The following is a 12305-nucleotide window of genomic DNA, read 5'->3' as shown; positions in this document are numbered from 1 at the left end:
GGTATGGAAAGCATGGTTCCCTTTCATTGTTTAAGCCAGGAGTCATTAATGAGATTGTGCAGCATAAAGGTAAAAACCTTTGAACCACCCCTAATGACCTGACTGAATAATGACTTATCCCATTCAACTATTACCGTGGTGATGGGAAATGAATGGGCTGGTTGGCTAGGAGGAGGGTGATGATATTCTAGAGCACATTGTAAACCTATCCATTCGAGGCTCTAATATTCCAGAGCTGGTCCTCACCAATTGGAACAATATCATGTGACATGGAGAATATGGATTTGTGTACTCATAAAAAGCACACCTTTTATTGATGACATCAACAACATTAAAAAAAAAATCAATCCCATACTGTTAAACACAGTGCGAAGCTTAGATCTATGCACATTGATTGAAACTGTTTGAATATGTAAAGAAAGCAAAAGAAAATGATAAAAAGAAAGAGCAATAAAGGTATCACATCTATTTAAACATAAAGAATGTCTCTCAATAAAAATACATATTTGCTAAATCTGAAAAATGGTTTAGTTTCTGCCATTGAAGTTGAATTCTTATTTGCTGTTTCCAATGACAGAATATGATTCCAAAATGATAAATTTAATTTCCAAAGCCATGCAAAGAAAAGCATTCTTCACTAGAAAACATATAATCACTTTCGTAAGAAATGACAAAACAAAAAAACATAAATGTTTTACCGATGAACTTCACACAGACCTGTCTTTGTTTGACCATTAACTAACAGTGAGATTTTCAGGAAAGCAAGAAAACTGCCAAACCCTAACATGCATCATTATCTATAATGATGCTAAAAGTTGAAATGACATTACTTGATTACTTGCAGTATCCACCTGACAGATCCCACAGTAATGGTAATGTCACATTATGTGCTCTAAGTCACTGAACTGATTTATGCAAGCTTGGTTCATATTAAATTCATGCATCATACATTGTGAATCACATTAGGTGACAACTACATAGGTATGCATGTTTTTTCAAGCATTAATTAACATGCTTACATCTCTAAAAATGAGAATGCTCATTTTTTCTAGACTTTGTTGATATCAGCGTTCCAGAGTATATGGTAAATCTGTCCACTAGAGGCTCTGATATCCTTGCCATGATGGCCCTTACCAAGTAAGCCCCAGCCTGTATCTCATTTACCTTTAGCTTCATCTTTGGCTAAATCTGGCCACAAAATAGTCCTGTTTATTATTTTTTAGAGGTATATACCCATCATCAAATGAGACCATTTTTAGGGACTTTTCCATGGAAAATTTCCTTCAGCTTGTAAAAGGCATAGACAAAATCTCTAACAGTCCTCCAAAAGTGGACCTATCTGAGGGACCTTCTGCATTCACCTCTGACTTTTTACCAGCACATAAACAACTGTACAGAAATGTACTACCCATCTGCCCTAAATATAATGGCAAATTCTTAAATAACCCTGTCTGGTGGAGTAGAACTCTCATATTAATAACGTTTAGAATAAAAGAAAGAAAGTAGCAAAACGGTGTAAAAATCCCCATTCCTCTTTTACCAGAACCACACCAAAACATGTCAACAGGGAACCTATGAGTAGTATTAGAAAAAGTAAAGCAGTGTACAAGCTTAAGGATGTTACAGTTACAGAAGCAGTTAATAAATCTTTCTTTAGTTATGTCAAGAAATCAAGGAATAATGTCCTGTTTCACTTAGCTCAGTTAAAATAACATCATCCCTTCTGATCTCAGGGCTATACGCTATATATTCCCAGACAAAATTGCTACCAATTATACCCGCATTACTGTCCATAGTAGCCCTGAAAAGGTGTGTTCCCTGGAATCACATTTACACATGTTTTAGATTCAATGTCAAAGGCTACAAATAACATTGACAAGGACCAGATAATATACCAGGCTTCATTCCTATCAGTATAAAGCATGCATTATTTGTTGCTCTACATAAACTGTACAGCCTCAGACTATTCATTCATTATTTGGGGTTGCTGCCTGGAGAACAGTCACAGTGATTTGCCTAAACAAGGGGTAGCGCCTGTATAGACATGAGTAATTATAAGTCAATCAGAATCATGAGTTTGATATATAAAGCCATATCATAGCATGACTCATTTATACAAATATATGCAACTCAGCAGATCTAGATCGCTATTAGGTTACTTTTATGCAAAGCAGGTTCTGTCCTGTGAACTGTGAACCTAATAAGCTTCACTGAAAAGAATACAGAATCTGTGGGCAGTGCCCCACATTTGCAGACCGCTTGTCTTGACTTTGTCCTTGCTGTATGCATTAAAACGGTTGGACAAACTTAATGTAAACCCCTACACTGTTTACAGGATTGCAAATGAGCTATTCAGCAAATTCTAGGTTGTGAAAGTTGCTAGCACCCTCTTTGAATGTAAAATAGTTAATAGTGGTATACAACACGGATTAGTCCTAGGCACTGTCCTATTAGGAATTTATTTTGTAGACATCCAAGCCAATATCCCCAAAGTGTGGATGACCAAGTTTGCTGAAGAGTACAGACTGGATACTGTTAATCAATCATTTGTTAACACTAAACTGCTCCAACATTAGCTGAAATATGCACACAGCATATATACCAAAAACATTCACAAGCTAAATGCAAAAAAAAAGTTGTAAATAAATGGGGTATAACTACACACACTAAAAAAGCTGCTCCCAGTACATACGTTTTAAACAGTATTCATCTTTACACAGATATGGGCGTGAGAGACTTGGTTACTTGAGATCATAGGTATGAATCTAGCTGCCCTGGTGGGCCTAACTAATTTCCTTTTCCAATGTGAGAATCAAACCCTGTATCTTGTGTCTGTGAGGTAAACACCTTAACCATCATACCATCCCCCAACCACTCTCCTTTGATATCCTTATTTCTACCATTGTCAGGCAATCCTTCTATATACTGCAGTAACATTTCAAGGGGATATATTCTAGATCCAAAGAACTCATCCTACCTCTGTACTCTGCCCTTATCAGGCCCCTCACTGCATACATTGCCATCTTTAGAATATATAAATCCAAGTATACTGCTGAATTGGAAAAGCCTCAAAGATTTCTTACCAAGAGAATAAAAGGTTTTAAGTCCTTCAACTCTCCTGATAGATTAGCATAGCTTTCCTTTTACTCAATAGCTTAGTAACTGTCCTGAGGTGACCTGTACCTCACTTTTTGAGCCATAATATATCTAGTCCTATATGACCTATTTTATCACAAAACCAGTGACTCTACAAATATCCAGACTAAGGATCGATCTATATATATATATATATATATATATATATATATAAATATATATATATATATATATATATATATATATATATATATATATATATACACATACATAAAAAACAAAAACAAATGACTCACTGGAGAGGTAGTTTCCTAACACAATGTATTCCCAGACTATGGAATAAGTCATCAGGAAAAAAACAAACAAAAAAAAGAACTACTTTGGCTACCTTTATAACTAATCTTCATAACTGGATATCATCATCATCATCATCATCATCATGGTTGGATAGGTAGACAGAAATTTTCCAGGGTAATCATGCATGGTCCTGTTTGATTTGGAAGGTAAGCACTATTAAGTTTTTAAAAAGGCTGGTAGGAACGTTAGATATTTCTTCTTAAAGGTGCATATGACCAGATATCCTACAGACCAGTGTTCACTTGCCTATACTTGTTCCTATGTTCCTTACTGCCCTAATCTATTAAAGAACTCCTAACTTCATGCAGTCTCCTAGTAAAAGACTTTGTTTTCTTATTAATATAATCATTGTTTAAAAAGGCTCAGGTCTAATAGTCTAATATTGTCCCATATATCGCCAGCAATTGTTTTTGTTCATCATGCTGTCGTATTATCACATGAACAACAATTGATATTTTCCTAGCTGTAATAAACAGAGGTCATCTATCAAAGCAGTCGCATGGCTTTTTTGTAAGTTATAACAAGAATATGTTGGTAAATTGGGCATAATAAGAGTTTGTAGTTACTAATGTAAACAGGAATAGAAGTACTAGACACCTAGAGGTATGCCTATGCTGATGTTAGACAAATACATGGCGGTATCACTAGGAAATTTAAGAACAGTTAACTAAAATACTCTTTTATCCTGCTCAATTTGCTTATGTCTCTAAAAGGTCAACAGCAGATACATGTATGTCCACCATTAAATCAAAGAAAAATAGACCAAATTGCACTCACAGAGTATAGTTTCTTTGTTTACCTAGATCTACCTTTTATAATGTATATAGACAGTTCCCCTTCACAATCTCGCATTACTGAATGCTCGAAATTTCAGTAACTCGAAACTATAAATTTGAACCAACAAAAATCCCGAAACCCACATGCACTAAAACAAAAAAAAAAACGAGCATACAGAACACATACACCACATAACATGCATACCACACAACCCACATCACATAAACTACAAGCCCTACACTACATGCACGCAAGGGGGCAAGCCCCCCTGCACCCCTCATGTGGGGGGGCTGTGCCCCCCACCCCCCTATTTATATATTCTAACTCCGAGATTGCACTAATACACAAAATAAAAAACACCACACAGACATTTTAAGCTGCCTCGCACACACACACACACACACACACACACACACACAAATACAAACACATCCAACACTCACATTCATACTCCCACCTCCCTACCCTAACCCACACACACAACTTACAAAACACACACATACACTCACTTACCTTCACTTCCGTAAAACATCCCGACTCACACACTTCCCATCCCATAGCTGACATGCATAAGCGCGAATTCGAGATATTTGAATTTGTGCTTATGCAAATTCACGCTTATGGGTTTTCAACTTTACAGTCTCGAGTTACTGAATTTCAAGCATTCAGTAATTCGAAATTGTGAAGGAGAACCATATAGAGCAATGTTAGTTATTTATAGATTTTATAGGTAAATGCTAGTCTAGCTGCCCCTGTGGGCCATTTTGGGCCTAGTTAATTTCCCTGTTGAGGTTTGAATTAACATAAGGTGTGTTACATGTTATCAGATTTTTTTACAGTAAATGAACACTCTGAAAACAATGGAGTAGTGGTGCAGTGGTAGCGTAGTCGCCTCACAACAAGAGGCTCTCCGGCTCGAGTGCCTTCTGTGCGTAGTCTGCATGTCATCCCTGCATTTGTCTGGGTTTCGTCTGGGTGCTCTGGTTCCCTCCCACATTACAAAGACATGCATCTGGAGCATTTCTCCCCAGATCTCTACTGAAAAATGACTTCATTCCAATTCAGACTTTCCTGGTCAACAAATGTTAAATAAATAATACCCTAGAGGCTGCACTTGTAAAAATGTTGTATTGAGAATATGTGCACACAATCTTCATTCCCGACAAGTCTTAGAGACAAATAAACTAGCAGATTTGCTATTAGATGATGTGTGGTTACTCAAGGCTTTAAAATAACTAAAGTGTTGAGATAAATTTATACTTTATTTTTAACTAAAATTACTACTCTCCAAAGTCAGTCCCAAAACATGGTGATTTAATAGCACTTCCCAGTTCTAACCTATCATCTTCTCAACCATCTTAGCATTGATCTAATTTATTAAAAAAATCTCTGCTTATAATCATTATGGCCACTTTTTCTTTATAAACTAATAATTCAATTCTATCGAGATTAGTTGCCTCATTCTTGTCTGGGCAACCAATCTTTGGTGGCATGAACACACACACATGCAAGCACGCACACACACACACACACACAGACACACACACACACACACACACACACACACACACACATATATATATGTGTGTGTGTGTGTGTGTGTGTGTGTGTGTGTGTGTGTGTGTGTGTGTGTGTGTATATATATATATATATATATATATATATATATATATATATCAAAACCCTGGAAGGTTTTAAATGATGGACGGATCACCCCTAAATACTGTAGAGCTTTAAACAGTTGTAAAGAACTTCTTTTGAGAGAAGACACTTCTTTGTCATTCTAGCCATAGTATGGATAAAAACAGAAATGTTAAGTGTTTTCCTATGTGTCTGTTAGTTTGTATTAATTCCACTGCTACTTTTTGAAGACATTCTCAGTGGTTTCTTGGTATAAAATAAACAAAACAAATGAAAATAAAAATCCTCAAGAGCCTTAATTATGGGAGAAATCACGGACTCGTCTGCCTCAAAAAACTGTGGAGTACCTACCTCCTTTACTTCCATAATAATTGTTTTTGAATGGCTAATGCTTTTCTAGATACTGTAATCAATGGAGGCACTGATGCCAACAGAGGCCCGAATGGCACCATAGTAACTGACTGCACTTCCCTGAGTCTGGAAATCTGCAAAACAATTATATCGGCCTCATCAGTACTAGTAGATGGTTGAACAAAAACTGGAGACTGCAGCAGAACAAACATTATCTCACTTAATAGAGTCAAACTCCTTCTGAATACTTTACTTTTCCCTCTCTTTCCTTGTTCCATTAAGTAGCATTTTTTTTGCATTCCTTCCTGAGGACCTATGGCATTTAGTACCCAATAATGTAATGCTTTGTTTTGCTATCTTGGGGACTTTCTCACATTTACTCCCAGATTATGAAAAAGGTAAACTTTCCGTGGAAGTCTTTAGGACCAATGTACCTACCACAGACACATTTATTGATGGATTTTGTCGCCACTGCTAAAAACATTCATATGTATTGAGGAAGAAACTGCTAATCATAAACTAATGATGAACAAACATTCTGAAGAAAAATACTACTGAAATTGTTAGAAAAACAGAGTGAACCAACTAAGCAGCCGAAATTCATTCTGGTGAAACAGGAAGATTTTTGACACACAAAACAGTGAAAACAAGACGAGGAAACAAGTGAAACAGCAGAGCCCTTCAAAATCCACATTTGTACTTATTAAGCATAACAGCTCTGTTACTTTCTCACATAAAACATAATTATTTTCACCAGTTCTGGCTAGAAAAAGACACAGAAAATGTAGGTAAACCCAACTGTTATGATTTACAGTTGAGTAACTTTTGTCAAAGGAGACGATAATTTAATGGAACTGTATCAAGTAATAAATAACTCAGCATGTGTACGTGCTAAAACAGGCTGAAGTGACAAAGATGGAGTACAGCATACTGCCATTACAAAAACAGTCAGCACTGAAAAGGTTAACAGTCCTTACAAAAACAGTGAACACTGAAAAGGTTAACAGTCGTTACAAAAACAGTGAACACTGAAAAGGTTAACAGTCCTTACAAAAACAGTGAACACTGAAAAGGTTAACAGTCCTTACAAAAACAGTCAACCATGAAGGAGTTTACGGAGTTTAGAACCATGGTTAAGCTTTCTACTTACTGAATTGTTACAAGTCAACATTTGTGATGGGTGAATGTGAAACTGCATTAGTATGTCATTCATTTATCTTTGCACATACCTTTCTTGAGAGAATCTTGCCTGGCCATTTTGACTGTCACACTGTTGTACAAAGTTATCCTTACCCATGAACTGTAGGTTTGGAAATCAGTCCAGAACATGGCAGTTCTTCTCTCTTTGATGTGGGTTTTCCTTTGGGACTTGATGGCATCTTGCTGATGTTCTGCTACTTTTTTGACTGAGTTTTTGTTTTCATACTGCTATGGTTCCTTGCCTTTGCCAAAAGGAACTGTTTCCATTTGGCAATATTTTCTTCTATGGATGCCCAATAATCTGTGTCATGGTTAACAATGTCAGGATGTGTAAAAATCTATGGTTCATCTTCTGGTTCTTACCTCTTCCACTGCATAGCTTAGATCACTCATGTTCTGCATTCCTTTGTCGAGCAGCTTCAGCTTGAACTACATGAAATTCCTATTCAGTCTGCTGTACCCTTCCATTTGCTGCAGTAATAATGCTGTCTGAGACAGGAGACCCTCATGCCCCTTTCTAAGTTCTACTTCCTGTACCAAATGTGAAGTCATTTTCCATCAGTTAAGTGTAGCCAGTAGCCCAGCTCATGCTATAAAACTGACCAGTTAAGTGCAGCTAGTAGCCCAGATCATGTTACAAAACTGACCAGTCAAGTGTAGCCAGTAGCCCAGCTCATGCTATAAAACTGACCAGTTAAGTGTAGCCAATAGCCCAGCTCATGCTATAAAACTGACCAATTAACTGTAACCAGTAGCCCAGCTCATGCTATAATACTGACATTTCCAGGTCCTCCACTACTAGACTGGAAACACTGGATGTCTTACCTCTCACTGTCACCGGAATACAAAGTTGTATACTTCTCAAACTTCCATGTATAACTTTCAAAATGCCAGCTCATAACAGAGTATACTACCTGCCTTATATAATTCTGTCTGCACGGGTCAAAATATAAATGAAATGACATCTGTCAAATTAATTTAATAACAAAAGGAGTCAGACAATGTTGTGTTTTAATAGCAAGACTTTTTAATACACACACACACACACACACACATGTATATTTATATATATATATATATATATATATATATATATATATATATATATATATATATATATATATATATATATATATATATATATATATATATATATATATATATATATATATGTATGTATGGGTCTACTTCATATGATCGACAGCTCATATGATCAACAAACTCTTCAGAGAGAGCAAAACACCTAAAGCTCAAAGCACCAAAAACTCATTTGATCGAAACTCATAACATCAACACATGAAATTCAAAGCATTATGCCCTTTCCCCACTATAATGCAACCCTGGAGTTAGGGTGTGGGGGGGGGTGGAGGCCCCCACATTATTTAGATAAATATTGTCATTTCTGTTATAAGTATCCATATGTATGTTTAAAATTTATGATGCATGTGGGGGGCTGTTCCCCCCACACCCCCCTAACTATTTATTGTAACTCCAGGATCGTGCTACAGTGTGGAAAGGGCATAATGCTTTGAATTTCATGTGTCGATGTTATGAGTTTTGATCAAATGAGTTTGCGGTGTTTTGAGCTTTAGGTGTTTTGGTGTCGGTGAAATAAGTGTCAATCATATGAGCTGTTGATCATATGAAGTAGACCCATATATATTTATATACACACACACACACATGCATATATATATATATATATATATATATATATATATATATATATAAAATGTATATTTGCAAAAGTGGAATGTTATTATAAAAATACCCAGAATAGGTAAAACTGTTATGTTCTGATATGTATTTCTAAAACAAAAATAATGATTTATTATCAGGGAATGATAAAAGGTCATTCACTCACTTAGGAATATTTTTTATATTTTGAGAACCTGGAATTAGCCCACAGAATATATGTGTGCATACCTCTCAATCTCTTACAGCAAGAAATTTGGATTAGCCATCACTAATGGAGGGACAAAGGCCCAAAAATAGGGACACTTTTTTTTAAATAATGCTCTTACAAACATAGAAGATTGATAGAATAACAAGTTTTGGATTACCATGAATTTTCTAAAGGGTATGAAGTCTGAACCTCAAATGTCTGTTAGTATTTTCTGACTTCAGTCCTCAATAATTTGCCAATAAATTGCTAGAAAACCACAATTTTATGAGAAACAGACCAGAAATATGAGACAGAAATCTGGACATTCTGAGAAAATCTGTACAGTTGAGAAGTATGTTAATGTGTGAACATTGATAAGATCTGTAATGTCTTAAGAATGTAATGCAACCAATACAAGTCATAAATAGAAAACTTTAACCTTTATTGTCATTCATGGTATTGTCAGGTGAAAACAATGAATACTTCTTTGAACAGCAATTAATATCTCTCCAACTGTAACAAACAGACATCTTCTTTATACTAGTTTTTAGGACTTTAAGAAATTTAGTATCATACTACATTCTTTCTAGAACAATCCTTAAGATCTTGTCCTCAGATCTGTGAAAAACAAACATGACTAAAGTGCAGGTCTTGGCAAACTATACTACAATAATATGTTTCCAGAGAAATTAATTCACAGATAATATGGGAGGAAAAGATTTAGCTAATGTACTCCATGTAATGTCCTACTACTACTACTACTACTACTACTACTAATAATAATAATAATCATAATAATAATAATAATAACAATAATAATAATAATAATAATCAGGAAAGAAACACACTGAAACTGGAGTGCTTGATAGTTAAAACAGAATCATTAAATCATTATCTTCTCTGGGACTGTGGATGTCATGTATATGAAATAACCGTATAAATGTGTAGTTCTTATATATATTATATGAAACTAAATTTGAACCTGTCAGTGTAATTTTAAAAGACTGTAACAACAATGAAACTAAGTAAAAATCTGAACTTTATACTTTATTATTTAAAATACACTTTCTTTATTAATACATACACAGAATGTAAGTATTTGATACATTATTCTTGAGTAGAGTATCTTTAAGATTAAGGTATCATATGATATGTGATTTTTGTTTTATTGGCTTATTCTTCTCTTGATTAATTATATTCTTGCCATGCTTTATCCTGCTGATATGGGTATAAGAAGCAGATCATGCTTTAGCTTCTCTTCCTCCTTCTTAGATCTCTCAAGTGTCATTAGCTTCTGCCCAAGGTTAGACATCTGAAGTGTCATTAGCTTCTGCCCAAGGTTAGACATCTGAAGTGTCATTAGCTTCTGCCCAAGGTTAGACATCTGAAGTGTCATTAGCTTCTGACCAAGGTTAGACATCTGAAGTGTCATTAGCTTCTGACCAAGGTTAGACATCTGAAGTGTTATTAGCTTCTGCCCAGGGTTAGACATCTGAAGTGTCATTAGCTTCTGCCCAAGGTTAGACATCTGAAGTGTCATTAGCTTCTGACCAAGGTTAGACATCTGAAGTATCATTAGCTTCCGCCCAGGATTAGACATCTGAAGTGTCATTAGCTTCTGACCAAGGTTAGACATCTGAAATGTCATTAGCTTCTGCCCAGGGTTAGACATCTGAAGTGTCATTAGCTTCTGACCAAGGTTAGACATCTGAAGTGTCATTAGCTTCTGCCCAAGGTTAGACATCTGAAGTGTCATTAGCTTCTGCCCAAGGTTAGACATCTGAAGTGTCATTAGCTTCTGCCCAGGGTTAGACATCTGAAGTGTCATTAGCTTCTGCCCAGTGTTAAACATCTGAGTTGGATTTAACCATCACCTGTTATTAACAGTTAAATAATATTTCACTAAAAGGAACACTACTTTATACATCTCTTCCACCTTCTATACTTTCCCCTTATAGGAACACCTAGGACATATGTTTTAATGATACATAAAAATGCAGTAATGCCAATAAAAATATAGGCAATTCTATCTATCCTCTTCTCAAAAAACAGAAGCTATTTGCTATGTAAATCATTAGCACTTGAATACGCTGAGTTATAGCATGATGCTATCTAATGTAAATAATTATTATAAAAGTGACTCCTAATAAGTGTAGGGATAGTACCTGTAATACTATCAGGTGCCCTTCTACTCGTGATGCTGTGAAACATCACTTTGCTTCTCCTGGCTTTTCTAGTACTTGATTCTCAGGTATATATGGCCTTATATGAGTGTTAATTTATCATAGAAATTATGAACCTTTATATACTTTGTAGAATAATATTTCAAGACATTTAGTACTTGAAACTTGGCATAAATACAGAAGCATTTTCAAGCACATAATAATGTTTACCTCCAAAATCCACCAGAACTGTACATGACTATCCTGTGTGTCTACCCAAGCAATCATCAAAACTAGCTGTATAGGTAGTCAAAGTAGCAGGCCCATAGCTGACTCATTTGGTTTGGTATTAGTGCCCCTTCCTGAAAGAAAGAAAAAAACATTTCTGTTCTCCAATTTGATGATTCTTCCTTCTCTCCTAAGGAGGAGTAGCAGGTCTTATCACTCTCTGGCAATATTTATTTATATATACAAGGAACAAGAAATTAGGGAAAAAATGGATCTGCCAGTCTCATCGCACTCCCTGACACCTTGCACCCAGGGCAGCTGCCCCTTTGCACCACCCTATGTTCTTTCAAAGTAGTACTTTGACCTATTATGGTAACTTTTACTATAGACTGGGAATACTGTATCTTTCCAGTGAATCTTATTTATTTATTGGTATAGAATTAGGTCACTAGTGTGAGGTTTGTAGAGCCAAATAGAATTGGATGTTTCGTGACTAAAAATTAGACATAAGTCACCTTAAAACAGCCTTTAGATAACTGAACATAAGGAGAGCTGTGCTAATCTATCAGGGTTGTTTTGGGATTTAAGGCTTTTAATATTCCTAGTAC

This window comes from Protopterus annectens, chromosome 3.part0, assembly GCF_019279795.1.
Source record: "Protopterus annectens isolate FY-2018-M chromosome 3.part0, PAN1.0, whole genome shotgun sequence".
Taxonomy (NCBI): Eukaryota; Metazoa; Chordata; order Ceratodontiformes; family Protopteridae; genus Protopterus; species Protopterus annectens.
Note: the sequence above shows the minus strand (reverse complement) of the source record.